The following is a 14,682-nucleotide window of genomic DNA, read 5'->3' as shown; positions in this document are numbered from 1 at the left end:
TTATCAAGTTAACTGTGTAAACAATTCTACTCATAATGTAAAAGGTGCAATTGATACAAAGGTACCACACACCACAGGATACGGAAAGTGTGAAATAGGAATAAACTTATTCTACAAAATAATGCATTCTAATGTCCAAAAGCAAATCATAATAAAAACATCATTATAAGTAAATACAGACTCTGAGCAAAGATTTCCCGTGTATAGGCAGCGGAGGCGTTGTGTTACATTTTCAAAGCGGTCAACCACGGCTGGTACATCAAGCTGACAGATGATTAAGATATTTGGTCACCGGTGGTCACAGGGTCACAGGTGTAACATTATGGCAATGGAAAACAATAATTCACTGCTTCTTCCTCAACTTAGATACTAAGTGGTGCTGCATCTGCAATAAAGCCAGGACCTCGTGGATCCTAGGCAGAGGAATACAAAGCAGATCATGCACAACAGATGCATTGTCTTTTTAAAGGTTTCTTCTTTTTTTGGGGGGGGGGGGGGTATGGCATTACCATTATGCAATTCACAGGAAATAACAAATTTTGTTATGTAACATTCAAATATACCGTCCACAACAAAACAAGCATCTTTGTTGGCTATGTATAGTATTTTCAATTGTGCGTCAGTAGTTATGAACCATTTACATCAATTTCAGGATTTGTAGTAGAAACATATTTGATTAATCCAACAAATACAATGCTATAGATTATGAGACCCCGACTCACCACCCAACAAGGAGACCACCCAGTAATCTCCAATGAGATTTCTGAGAAGTCAGTGAGAAGAAATGCATATGAGAAACCTAACTATAACATAACTTTAGGTCAAATCACATTACTGAAATGTAAAAGAAAAACATTGCAGGGAGTGCAGCTCAAGGGAGCCCACGAATGCAGGTGTATAAACTGCAATGATAGATCTGCAACCATGTTATACAATCCTTCACATAAAATATAATCTTTTGTGACTGTCAAGATTGGCATACCCTGCGGTGTACTGAAGGGAGTTGTCAAGGGAGTCGTGGGGCGGTGGTTTAGAGAAAAGGAGAGGGAGTGGTGGAAAACATAGCTGACCGTGCAAGGAAGCCAAGCTGAAGGAGGTAGTTTCTTATGATGGGAATACGGTTCTTAACAAACTGCACTTAAAGATGGGCACTGTTATTGTTGTATCACCCAACTTCCTATTGCAAACAGCGTCAAAATCAGACAGAGCAACAGCTATAGGCTGTCATGCTACTCCCTGCTTTCATCAGGGACGTAGCTTCGTCAGTAAAATGGGGGCTGTGAGCTTCATGTTTTCAGACAACCATGCTGGCATATCATGTTAAAATACGTTATAAGAGAAGCAGTCAACAAGGGAAGTTTAAGTGGCGATTGGGAATGGAGTAGAGTGCAGATTGTAAGGGTACTTAAAACACAACATTTTGTAAAATAACTAACATTTTTAAAGAAATTTTGAACATAGACGACGGTGTGTGTGTGTGTTTTTGTTTATTTGTGTCTGTAATAATCCCACATGAAATCCAGCACAATCCCCATCGCACCAGACTGAAAACGCATGTACCCAACTATTTATTAGAGAATAGATTTATTAGAGTGGGTGTAGCATGCCAAATCCCCCCTATGCCCCCAGCCCCTGAAGCTACGCCCCTGGCTTTCATGTAATGCAGGGAGTGAGGAGTAGAAAGTTGGGTCCAAATGCTTAAAAATAAAACAAGGGCAACCCGAGAAGAATAAAGAAGGGTTGCAAGGGCTTTCGTTTGTCGAATCCTATCACCTCCCTCTCTGCCCCACAAAAACTTCTTGGTGGTAATAGTGCATTTATTTTATGCAGTGCTAACTTCAGCAAGGATCTCTACATCTGGGCAGATGTTAGGCGAGTTCGGGGGCCATTTTCAATCTGCTCTGATCTCTACTGGACTAAAAAGAGTTCTTACACCAATAAGGATACCCGACCATGTAAATACGTTTTGTTTCCCCAACAGAAGGCACCACACTGCCAACTGGACATTATGCCTGTGGCTGCAGGAGATTTCCATTCACAGACGTGGAATCAACCTTTGCAAGCCATACGGGGTGAAAGAAAGGTTGGAGAATGTGCCTGGTATACAATCATTCACAGTTTAGATATGGAAAGAGGTGGTAGGAGTCAGAGCATAATGAAAGCCAGAAATATGGCCAAGTTGGTTCAGCCACCTTACAAAATCACAGCAAGAGATATCAAAGGCAGCAGAAGGCATTTCTGCAGAAACTGAAACTGAATCCTCAAACTATCATTACTCGGCAGCCAGTTTCCAAGAGACAGAATTTCTTGGGCAAGGGGTGATCAAGAGAGGCGCGCAATACAAACTGTAATAATACCATCCTGAAGAGGTTATCATCTCCAACAGTTATTAGGACAGTCTTTCAGGAAAATATTTATTTGATTTTTGTCTAACATCCTAGTGTAGATACAAACTGCATAATTTGAATGGATTGGCAATTCATCCATAAAATACTAATTTAAAAGGCAAATCAATGATCTCTTTCCACAGTTCACACTTTAAACAGTCACATTTGTTTTTAAAAACAGTCAACCAAATTGTGTCCAGCATTTAACAACATCCATATAATCTCATGTGATTAATAAACTAGTAAATGTAGCTTATTTTAAAAACTAAATCCCACTTTTATGAGGATAGGCGTCTAACCAACAACACAAGAGGTACGCAGGTAAAGTTTAATGATCAATCATTTAAAAAGAACTTCACTTCTGTTATTGCTCTTCCACCATCCCTTACTCTGCCCATCATTTACCAGTCACCAAACAGAATATTACCTGCCCAGGATTCAATAACAAACTGAAGATTTAGACACCAATTCCTAATTATGTAAAGTTAGGTAGTTTGTAAGACAAAACACTGCCCTGATAGAATGTGTATATGTATATTAAAAAAAAGAACACAAAAAATAGGTAAGAGGTTAGAGGAGAAACGATGTGAGTAACATGTATGACTACATAAAATGAAGATGTTAAAAAAGTAAATTTTTACCCAAACACTAACCTTTTTTCCTAACACCTTGTGGTCTCGGCCATTTCATGAGGGATATTGCCAGTCTATCCTGTGTGACATTTTCCCCCACTCTTTCTTAAACCACCCCTTCCATCACTCTATCCCCAATCTAACCCCTAACATGTTAACCCAACCTGAATCATTCTCTAATTCTAACACAAATCCTTACTACAACCCTAAACCTACAATGGCCCTTAAATCACTCTTTCCACTAACCTTAACCCAATATATAAAGTTAAGATAACCCAACCCAAATGCCTCATCCGTGTTACCCAATCCAAAACGTAACCCTTTGCTTTATATTAGGAATTATATTTATGTTGTAGTAAAGTCCAAAAATCCTATCCCCTCCATAACCCTAATCCCTACACGAGGCAAACTTAACCTTGAACGTCTCCCTAACTTCATCCCATACCCCAACTCAGGCATTTATTTTACAACATATTCAACCATTTTGTATATTCTTTTCTACCTTTTGATGTTCCAATCTGGAATAAACCAACATAGAATTAAACATACACCACATAAACACAAACAATCACTGTGTAATGTGATATATAAATACTGTTCAAACTGTCAACACTTAAATGATTAATTGTTTTAATTGCCTCAATACAGTAAACTCAAGCGCTCGTTAGAATATAAAACAGGAAAAGGTTGTAGTAGAGGAGCAAAGTTCAGTAAAAGACAATAAAAGCAAAGTAATAACCTCTCTTGGGTCTTCCCATCTCACTTCTCAGGATGAACAATACCCTATGGTGACTGGAAATCGAATTCCTACTCTGTCCACAAAGACCACACAGGATATACTGGGGAAATCATACTGCATATGTTCACCTCTCTCCCTTGTCTATAACATCAACAAGCATTGGCATAGCCAAAAGGTCTCGCCTTTGGGACCTTATAAGTATTTAGTTATGCAGAACAATATCCTTGGTGCAGCAACATTAACCGTTGCATGGTTAAACACTTACAAGGTCCCAAAGATGAGACCTATTGGCTATGCCAATGCTTGTTGTTAAAACTATAAGGACTACATAATATCTTTTGAAGTAAGCAGCTCGTTTCGATCATAGCCAGTGGTGCTGAAAACCCAGGTACAGTGTGCTGTTTTGAAGTCAGGTGGGAAGTTCGGGCCCGAATATGCATTAAAAAAGTATCTGTACAAAGTTCGAGAATGTTGAGCCAGCGCCGTAATTTGTACTTGCGCTTCAAGTGCTTATTTTGAGGCACTGATCAATGCCATTTGCTGAAGTAAAGTAAAGGGTTGACATAAGAAAATGAGTAGAGGGGTGGAGGAAGGAGAGATGGTGGAGAGAGGTTAAATGAAGGGCGGGTGGAAGAGGGAGGAAGGCAGAGCTAGAAACAAGAGAGGAAAATGAACACTGGGGTGGGTACAGGAAGAAGGCGGTATGGACGGCTGAATACGAGAGGCAGTGAGAGAAAAGAGGAGACATAAAAAGGAGAGAGAAGTGAAGGGGGAAGTAGAGAGGGAGTGAGCGGCGGATAGGGGAGGGGTGGAAAGCAGGGTTGTGGCGTAGAGGGCAGGCGGAGAAGACAAGATGAAGAGGGGGTGGATACAGTAAATGTGAGAGAGTCAAGATGAGAGGAAGGTGGGCAGGGTGGGGAGAGGTGGAATGATCGCGGGAGGGAGAGGGAAAAGCCGACGAGGGGCGAGAGAAGATAGGTGTAGAAGAGAGGGTGGCTAGTCGGAAAAAAGGGGCTTGAGGGAGAGGGTGAGGTGAATGAGTGGAAAGTTCAGTTGATAGACAGGGCAGAGGGCAGCTGAGTTTGGGAGTGAGAGTGGTGGAGCGGAGGAGGAGAGGGAGGTCTAGCCAGGAAATGGGAGGAGTGGAGAAGAGCGAGCGGAGATTAGTAAAGGAGGGAACTATGCTGACGAGGGAGAGTGCAGGTCAGTGAGGCTTATTGGAGGGACGGAGATGAAGAGGAGGGCTGAGGGTAGTGGTGATGAAAGGGGAGATGAAAAAATTGGAACTCTCCGAAAAGGGGACAGCAGGGGAAGGAGGGAGCGTTGATGGGTAGCGAGGGGACGGGCTAATGTAGGGGGGAGAGTAGTGCAGGAGAAGAAGGCGGGATGGTAAGTGAGGTAGGAAAAGATGAAAAGAAAGAGCAGTGCGGGGAGAGCGAACAGACCTGGTGGAGGTCACGAGAAGGGAAGGGGGAGAGGAAAGGAAGGAGAAGAGCTGGGTACAGGAGATGAAAGGACGGGGAGAGAAACATAGACAACTTGGTAAACAGACACAATTTAGGCACCCGGGCAGTTGTATGCGAATTAGCTCACTTGTAATTTAAACTGATACTGGTGCATCTTTCAGTTAAAAAAATATAGTTTATTTAGACAAATTAGTCTGTTAAACTTTTACAGTATAATAATTAAAAAAACACAGATTTATAATGACTAAGTCGGCAGAACCATGCCTCATACGTTGGTCGTTAACAGACCAATGGACGACGCCCACTGACAGAAAGCATCTCAAGGTATGTATTGTATCCATTTTTTTAGAGGAAAAAACACAAACCTCTATAGCCGTCTGAAAGGCTATCCTTAGAAGAATATCGGAAGTTGAAAAATATTGACGCTTTCTCTACAAAGGGATGAATTAGTACATGAAGCAAAAAATTACGTTCCCAAAATAAATAACAATTGCATTGCAGTGGTCTCTCCAATAGTTCCTAACAGACTGCACTGAGGAATTTCAAGTTACCTTATTTTTTCAATTAAAGAAGGGAAGATGAGTCGCCCACTCGCCCTTTCTTCCAACACCAGTCCTATGATACCAACAGGCCCTAGCAACGGGCGACTCTGGCGGGCTACGCGTCTCAAAACACTAGGTCATGCACTAACATTTGGAACAACCGGCGGCCATGTTAGGTAAGAGAACCTAATCTGAAGACGGGCTACTGACATCTCGCCAAGACAGTCTACTGTAGCTGCAGCAGTCGAAAAGATCTTTGTTATTAGCACGGTTCCGTGCTTTAACCCCTTCGATTCGGCGCCGATTCACGCTCAGCGCTGACCGTTTCTTGCGCGGGCGTGGTCATGACGGAACGGTTCCGTCATGAGCACAGCTCAACCGACGCTCATGACGGAACCGTTCCGTCATGAGCGCCGAAGGGGTTAAGGACAATGGGTTTTCAAATAGAAATAAAAAGGACTCTCCACGATAGCATCTTAAACGTCACAGATAAAAGTGATCTCATGCCACGCCTATCACTGAATGCTCCTGAACGAGTGAAGACATACATACGTTGATGAGACAGTAACACAGACCTGACGCACGCACCTACTGCAGATTCAGCTCTTGCGGACAGCGCAAGTGAGTGGTTGTATGCAGTAGGATAGAGGACGCTTCGGTACTAACAGCAGCGTCGAGCATGGCCAGGAACACGTGGAGGTCACTGGTGAGACAGTTGTTAACGGGTCCCCAATAAAAGGCGGGATGGGATCTCTGTGGACTTTACGGTGTTTTGTATGGGTTGTGAAATTACACTAGTCATATGGTTTCAAGCAGTGCCCTCTGCTCTAGGGCAGATGATGCTCAATCGTAATCCGACAGCTCAAAGGAAGCAGCCTGATGTTCCACAGCAACGGGAATCGATCAGGTAACAAGGATACCCCAGAGTCCCCACTTATCATATTACTAAATGTGTGCCAGGAAAAGAGAACTTCATTAATAGTGACTTAGACAGTTAGAGGCTGGCTTCTGGGACCGTCCGATGCAGGGACTGTAGAGACTGGTCAGTAACAGAAATTAGTGACCTGTAGTGTTTTGACTGAAACAGAGTCTGGTGATGTAAACAGTATGGAATGTAACAGACAGCCTTGACCTGTAGAACTATCTGAGCTGATCTTATCACGGTCCCACTTACATTGACTGATCCGAAACGGAGCCTAGTGAGCTAGAAATACGAAACTGCAAGAGTGATGCACTGTAGAGACAGGTCTGTAAAGCGCGCGCGCGCCTGTGGCCGAGAAAGTGAGTGACAGAGCAAGCAAGAGGAAAGCCAGATGGCGAGACCTAAAAAAGGACGCGAGTGGTGCGCGCGCGACGGGAAAAGTGAAAGCAGGCTGGCGAGTGGTATGCGATGTGCGCGCACCATGACGAGGGAGGAAAGCCAGATGGCGCCTCTGCTTGTCATTGTGCGCGTAGCCACACGCTCTATGCCACCCGGTCAGACTTTTGAAAGCCCACTCACTAAATGTATCGCCAGAGCAGCGCATGCGCTGGCTCAGGCGAGACCTGAAAAAGAGACCTAGCTACTTCAGGCTGAATGAACACTACTTTCGTCACATGAAAGCACACTTTTAGCTTTACTGAATATCCAAACAATACTATTAACACATAGGTATTGGTACAAGGTGTCAAGGCAAGAAAGAGGAGGCAGCAACAGTCCTTCAGCAGCACTATTTTTTTTCAAACTTTGTCCTTCAGTATTGTATAGCGATGCTTTAGCAAGACCAAGCCAACTATTGCTGTTTCCATAACACCAGCATCCTCTTTCCTTGATCTTGAGGGCAATCTAATACCATTAACATTAATTGATGGTCCTCACCATCCTGGCACAACAACACTTTCTCAGCATTGTCATTATCAATACCGCGAGTAGTTCACACAAAACCTCGAGCTGGGTGATCTGCTGCAGATTATCAAGCATCTTGAATCACATATCCAACTCAACAATGCTTCCAAAGGGACAATTTTAAAACGCTTTCATGTCTTTCAGTGTTACCTCGGTTTATTTCTTTCGATTCTGCAGTGTTCGCAAATGGTTTGTCAGACCCTTCATCTTCCCATTTAAGGAGTGTAAGGCCGCCTTTATATTCTAAGCTTCACAGTCAAAGAAATCGCCGTGCAGAATATGAATGGTCTTCAAAGGTATTTGTTTTTCTCATGATAAGCCAGCCTCCCCTGAGGCATTTTGTTTCTCCTTTACCCTTTCAGTGGTGTGCAAGAATAGGACTTCAAGCCCTTTTCCGGTGTTTTGGCAGAAGCCATAAAGCACAACAAGATTAGTACAAATATCACACAAGCATAGAGGTCAGGGAAAAGTATCATCCGTAGCTACACACAACTACCTCTGCTCTGATGAAGCCCTCAACTGTGTTCATGGCAAAGCATGGGGTAGCAGCGAGCCGGACCAAAAGGCAGGTAAAAGCTCACAGCTGGAACAGCCCTGTAGCTAAAACTGTCCCCATCACATTACCCCACCACCCAGATTTCATCAGTGCCCAAATGTCCTGGTTAAGCTGCAGATCACTTGAAGCTGAAGTTGCAGATGTCGTTATGCAACATACAGCTCACCCTGCACCCACAGGACTTGCATCTGGGTGCAGAGAGAAATTCACTGGAAGTTAATCTCTGGGTGCCTCACCAAGGAACCAGCCCATGTGTTCCATGCCTTGGATGCAGGTTCCAGAGACACAGAGCATCCCAGCACCACATAAACATGAAAGTAAGCCACACTTTCTGCAGGAGCTCCTAGACCCCATGGCTGTATAGGGGTTTAGGGTGGCCCTGCCTCCTCTTAATTAGTACAGAAAACTGAACCTTCTTGTAGGATTGCTCTTAACCAAGATCCAGGGAGCCAAAAGTGTACAATTAGTGTTTTTATTTTAAAAATATGTTGTTATTGGCAGATCAACTGACAAATTAAATACTTTCTGTAATAAATGTGCCCCATTTAATGGTTTAATATATTGAAATTTCTAAAAATGTTTCACCAAAATCAAGGTATCACAGTAATCTGTGAATATTTAAAAGCGTGAACAACGTTTAACTTTCTTTTAATTAGAAACAAATTAAATTTAATGAGCTCATCCCCGTGTGGCATCACAGGTTTCTCCAAGTTAATATTTAATATGTTAATACACACGTTTTCCTGGACACCCCAGCTGTTGCAGTCACTTTAGGATTTGCAAAAAGGGCATATTATCTACTTGCATGCACACAATTTAAGGAAACATTAAAATCCTTTGTGATAAATTATCAGACTTGGGATTTTTTTTTATAAAATATGAAAAATACATATTAAATGGTCCAAAATAGACTTTTCATAAAAACATTTTACTGGAGGTTTAGATATAAGACAAAGTAACATCCAAGCAACAATAAAACAACCTTACTGGTGCGGCGCAGTACAATCAGTATGACCATATTTAAAAATACACGTAACAAGTAGTAAAGAAACAATATTTGAGACTTACTTTTCAAACACATGACACGAAGACTGTATTCACACTTTACATTTTGCATTGCCTTTTCAGAGCAGAACAAAAGAGCGATTTCTTCAAACCTAGGAAGGCAACCCCAGCATTTTTAAACGATGTTGTCAGCTGTCACGCATCAATGTTTCAGGGACCAGTCTCCTGACTTTATCATAGAAGGTTCTAATCTTGAGATAATCCTAAAGGGTATATCTGTATGAACGTGCCATTTCACCACAACCTCTTAGGCCAACTCCAATTTCTTATCATTTACAATCTAGCCAAGTGAAGTACACTGTTTAGTAACTTTATTCGTATCAATCATAAGTTGGTCTTGATTGCTACCTTATTGTGGTGGACCATTCCAGATCAGAAGAATTATATCTATTGCCTCAGGCAGCTTGGGGTGTTGTTCGGTCATATCCCTCACACTCCTCAAGTAATACTTCTTTTTGCCAAAGATCTTCAACAGACCTTCTCTCTGTCTGTTGTTAAGGCTTCCCAGGTCTATTTTGCATTCGGTCTTGAAAGTCTAGGGTTGTATTCATCAATCTGTCATAGATCATGGAGGTGGTCTTTTCAGAATATATTTTGTCACAACTGAAACTTCTACTAGTGAGAAACCTGGCAGTACCACTGGACATCCATGTGTGCTTATGGAAGTACAACTATCTCAAGACACTTGTTCTCAAGTTGTTTGAGCAATTTAAATACATAGTGCAAGAGACTATGGTCATTGAGTAGTGCAGGTATGGCTCCTTTGCGCTCATTCATGTCAAAAAGCTAAATAGGCATAAAATAAAAATGACCTTTCTACGGGATTCTCCTACAGCAAACCTCCCCTCCACTAAATGATAAGGAATGCTTTGGTCCAAACTTCATGTAGGGAGTCCTTAGACACTGAAAAGCTGGCAAGCTGTTGTTCAATTTGGATAACAAATTTTACAGAGCACACTGAATATCAAATAACAGTTAATTTCCACAAAATACAATTAAAATGGCAAACCAATAAAGCATTCTCCATAATGAGTCAATTAGAAATCATATAAAGCTATCAATAATTCAACTTTATGCCCTGCACTATTGATTCGTTGGCAATGATGAACTCCATTATATTAAACAGGTGCTATTAAAAATACTAACAAAATAGGAAAGGCTAAAGGCTTCATTTAGAGTGAATGGACATCCCACAAAAATAAAAAAAATAATGAATCTAAATTCATCCATCTCTCAGTTTTCCAGTCTCATTCAGAGATGAGGGAACCCTGGTGAAATGTCCACAAGCTGCACCATCAAAAAACGCCAGCTCTTCCACCCATTTGCAGCATGAATGGCATCAGAGGGACAGTCTTTTGAAGGTTGCTTCTCCAAAAACATTTCCACAAGTTCTTATGCTTTTCGAGACTACCATGTACAACATGTGGCCTGGCAGTTCAGTCAGGACTCCTCCTACTTGAGCAGGGTCAAGACCGATTTGCATTGGGCTGGGTTCAAGCGGAGGGAGGTGGCATGGTATGCCAATTAATGATGGGCTTGGATGCAGCCCAGAGTAATGACCAATGGCTGAGATTAGCTCAACATTGATACTTTCAAATTCCAAACAAAGCAAAGAAACAGCACATAGGTTACTAAGCAAACCCTTCAAAGTACTGAAATACAACAGACCTTTTAGGTACATCCTGTTCTAAATCCAATAAAAGTGTGATTACCCAATCACCATTTTAACAGCACAATCTGTTGTAGAATGGTTTATTCTGTGCTTTGTTGATGTTCTCCACGTCTTTGCAAATGGCATATTTGAATGTGAGAATTTCGACAGGTATGGAAGAGGTCGTGGGCAGATAGTAGACTTTCTTTTTAGGTTGGTATCTCCTTCCAATGGTGGAGTCTCTTTGTCCTTTAAGAAAACTTTTAACTTGTTCTTTCTGCAGAATGCTGCGTTTTCACATTGGAAGTTAAAGTGATCCAAGGAGGGGGTGGGGACAAAACCTAGACCTTTATGATTGATAACCAGTATTGTTTGGAAGCTGAATGAACCTCTGATTCTTCCCCCCCATTTGATTAGAATTACTTTGGTTGGTCACTCTTATTTTCTTGCTTCTTATTTGAAGGCTTATGCGGGCTTTACTTCATCCTGGTGCATGGACGTATTACTATGTCCTAACACTGCTCAATTTTTTGGTGCTATTATTTTTTCATTCTTAGTTAAGAACTCTAGAAGAGTATGTGTGTTTGCCAGCTGTCTTCCTCATGAGCTTCTCTGCTCCCAACTTCTCGGTGTCACTCTGTCTCGCCATGTGGTTCTGTGACCCCCCCCAAAGCACCATCTCATCTGGATAGACAGCAAACCAACTGGGTTTGTAAATGCTTATTGTATTTGTTTTTAAGGGTAACGTTTTGCGAAATGGTTCTAGACCCTAGCAGTATATAATGCTGAACGGGATGAAGATATATTAATTGTGTTATCGAATGGCCCTTGACAATGTTTGGGGGTTGCCAAATTTAGTTATTGTTAGTATAGTGAGGAAGACATTTCTGGCTATAATATGCCAAATTACTGAATAATGTAGGATCAATATTTGTTGTTTGCAAGAGGTGCACGACAAACCTCCAGAACTGGCAATGCTAATGCAAAGGTGTTTTGACCAACATTACACTGATGAACTAACTAGTATAGACTTTTCTTTCAAAAAGGCCAATACCAAAATAGACAAAGAAGGACGATCCAGAAGAGAGGAAAGAACAATGAAAGACATACCCTCGAAACTCCCATGAGTGTATGCAACTACTTAAGAGCAAGGGATGTTTTTGAAGAAGTTGTTAGGTTAGCTGGCCCAGTCTAAAAAATAATCACGCTGGTTGGGAATTGAAAAGCAGGAAAACCTCAGAATGTCTAACAAAAGACTAGAACGTTCTTGTAGCAAATCAGTTATTTAAAGAGAGGCTCTGAAGGGAATCTGATCCATAGGAAAAATGCTCATCATAATCTCATCCACATAGTATATTCAAGAAAGGACAGTTCCCTCAAATGTTATACCACGGACAAGTGTGTAAAAGACTAGATTAGCAGTTTGGGAAAAAGGGTCCATCAAAGTAGTCATCTTTTATCTTAGCAGAAAAATAAAGTTTCAATAAGAAAACAAGGGCTTACCCCTGGGAATGAAGGTGCAAAGAAGAAAGGTTTACACCAGAGAAATGAGAGCAAAACATTTAAGCAACATCAAAATACCACTAAAGGTAAAAAACTAATAAGTAAAAATCCCAAACTAAGAGAGTAAAAGGAAAATTATTTAATAATTAAAAAGACTAAAACAGCAAAAATTGAATGAAGGGAATCAGGAGAAATGTTTGAAGAAAGTGTAAAAAAAAAATACATAAGAGCCAATGGTGTTGTAAAGGACAGTACTAAGTCTGTAAACATTACCAAAAATGATCATTGGGGTCACTCCTGCTCAAAAAACAAACGTAAGTTTCCAAAAGACTACTCATACCATATACAAGTTGGGGAAGTGGGGGGGGGGGGGGGGAGGGGGTGTCAGTCACCTTCTAGGCTGGTAAACTTCAATGCGTCCAATCTTCACTGATTTTACCAGGAGGCAGCTCATAGTTCCCTGGAGGAAAAAAGACACCTCTGCTCTCTGCATCACGGTCACAACCGAGGGTTCAATGACCTTTATATCTAAGAGTTAACTAAGCTTCAGCTAGACACCTATGCAACTACCAAGATCACAAGACAATTCCAACTACCGAGATCTACTGAGAGATTCCTGCCATCGATCCAAGAACAGACAGACTTCCTGTTTCTTTAGAACCACAACCAAAGTCCAGTTCATTTTGGTACCTTGTCCTTTTTCAGAAAGTGCCCACAGCCACGAATCGAGCCCTGTAAGGCTGCTGAGTACGTCTTTAAAAGTAATCTGCACTCTTGTCCAGGATGTTCCGGTGAGCAACCAGAGACATGCATGCCTCAACCTCTGAGACACACTTCCAGAGTTTAGATACAAGGAAAACCAGCCCAAGACCTCCAGCCAATCGCAGATGACAGCAGACTCTTCTTCTTTACTTCTCTCGCGCTCTCCAGTGGTGTTCTGATTTCAGGGGGTTGGGGAGGGCAGAAGCTAAAGGTACTACAGCAGTGCTGGGTGGAGGGCTATGGAGCTATCCCCACCCTCAGACTCTGACAGCTTTTCAGTAATTTTCCAAATTTACAGAAAAACAATGCCAAGTAGCACATATAAGGGTTTTTTCAAAATCGCAAATGATTGTTATTCTGCCTATCCTTAAGTCAACTAAAATAATGCAGCTCCCTCTGTATACCAGTGTGAAGTCCACCTAAACTAGTTCTACGCTTCTGTGATGTTTTTAGCAGGGGAAGCATCATGACTGTGACCAGGTCTACATCACATGGAGGTCAACACTAGAACTGAACTCTCAGTATCAGGAGGAAATCTTACCCACTTTTTGCTAGTGCCTTCTCTGTTATCTGAAAACCACAACCCTTCTCCTTCATTCGTCAAGGAATACTTCTTCTTGCCAGAGATCCTTCCACATGCCAGCTGCCACACAATAGCCCCTGTTCCTCCAACGGGGTGTCTTAGAATGTTCAAATGAGTGCAAATATGGGAACTAAGCTTTCCCATCTTGTTCCAGTTCCAAGTTCTTTTTGACCAAATAAGGTGTGCTCCACAGAGTACTCAAAGAGCTTCTATAACACAAATCTCCCAGAAATGAGGGGACATCCCCTGAAGTCTGAGCAAAGTGGTGGAGAAGATGTTGGTCTGACAACCGCCTAGAAGCCTACCTGGTCAGAGAAGGAAGGCAAGTGAATGGTGCAGGAAGTGAGACCACATAGGACAACCCTGCAATATTCCCAGAGTGTGGAGCACTAAGAAGAAGCCGAATAACACTAGGTGTGAAGCTAGTGCCCATCCCAGCTGGGTGAGTTAAACCAGTCTCCTGGCACAGTTCATGTGGCGAACTGCTCGAGGAAACTACCAGCCAGACTAACATTGTACCGTCTGGAACACCTGTAGCATGCCCAAAGGGCTGATGCTGTCACTCCCTGACATGACATGTCCTGGGAAAGAGCCCATTGCCGCCATAGCGGAGGACCTGCCCCATGACACAGAGGCTGCAGATCTGGGCTGCTGTGCTGTCCATCCCAGCGTCCTGATTGACGAATGAGATGCTATCCGCAGTTCCATGGGGCTGAAAAAGATGCTGCCGGTGAGATCCGCTCAAGCACGTCATCCAGCGAGCAGGTAAGAGAGGGCTTAAAATCAAAAGATGAAAGACTGTCTTGAACACAATGATATTATATCATAGAACCCTGTAGCTGAGCACACCACCATTGTAGTAATTCATTTTACTGGAAAAGTACTCTCTTTAAACTAAGATAAGCACTGGG

At 42.2% G+C, this 14,682-nt stretch overlaps 1 protein-coding gene across 2 annotated transcripts in view; it reads right to left on the bottom strand.

Moving 5' to 3' along the window:
- Nucleotides 1-14,682, bottom strand: part of ARMH3 (armadillo like helical domain containing 3) — a 772,183-nt gene that overhangs the window by 700,772 nt on the left and 56,729 nt on the right. The window lies entirely within an intron of this gene.

Source organism: Triturus cristatus, chromosome 1_2 (assembly GCF_964204655.1).
Source record: "Triturus cristatus chromosome 1_2, aTriCri1.1, whole genome shotgun sequence".
Classification (NCBI taxonomy): Eukaryota; Metazoa; Chordata; class Amphibia; order Caudata; family Salamandridae; genus Triturus; species Triturus cristatus.
The sequence above is the reverse complement of the archived record's forward strand: the minus strand, read 5'-3'. Positions and strand labels throughout refer to the sequence as shown.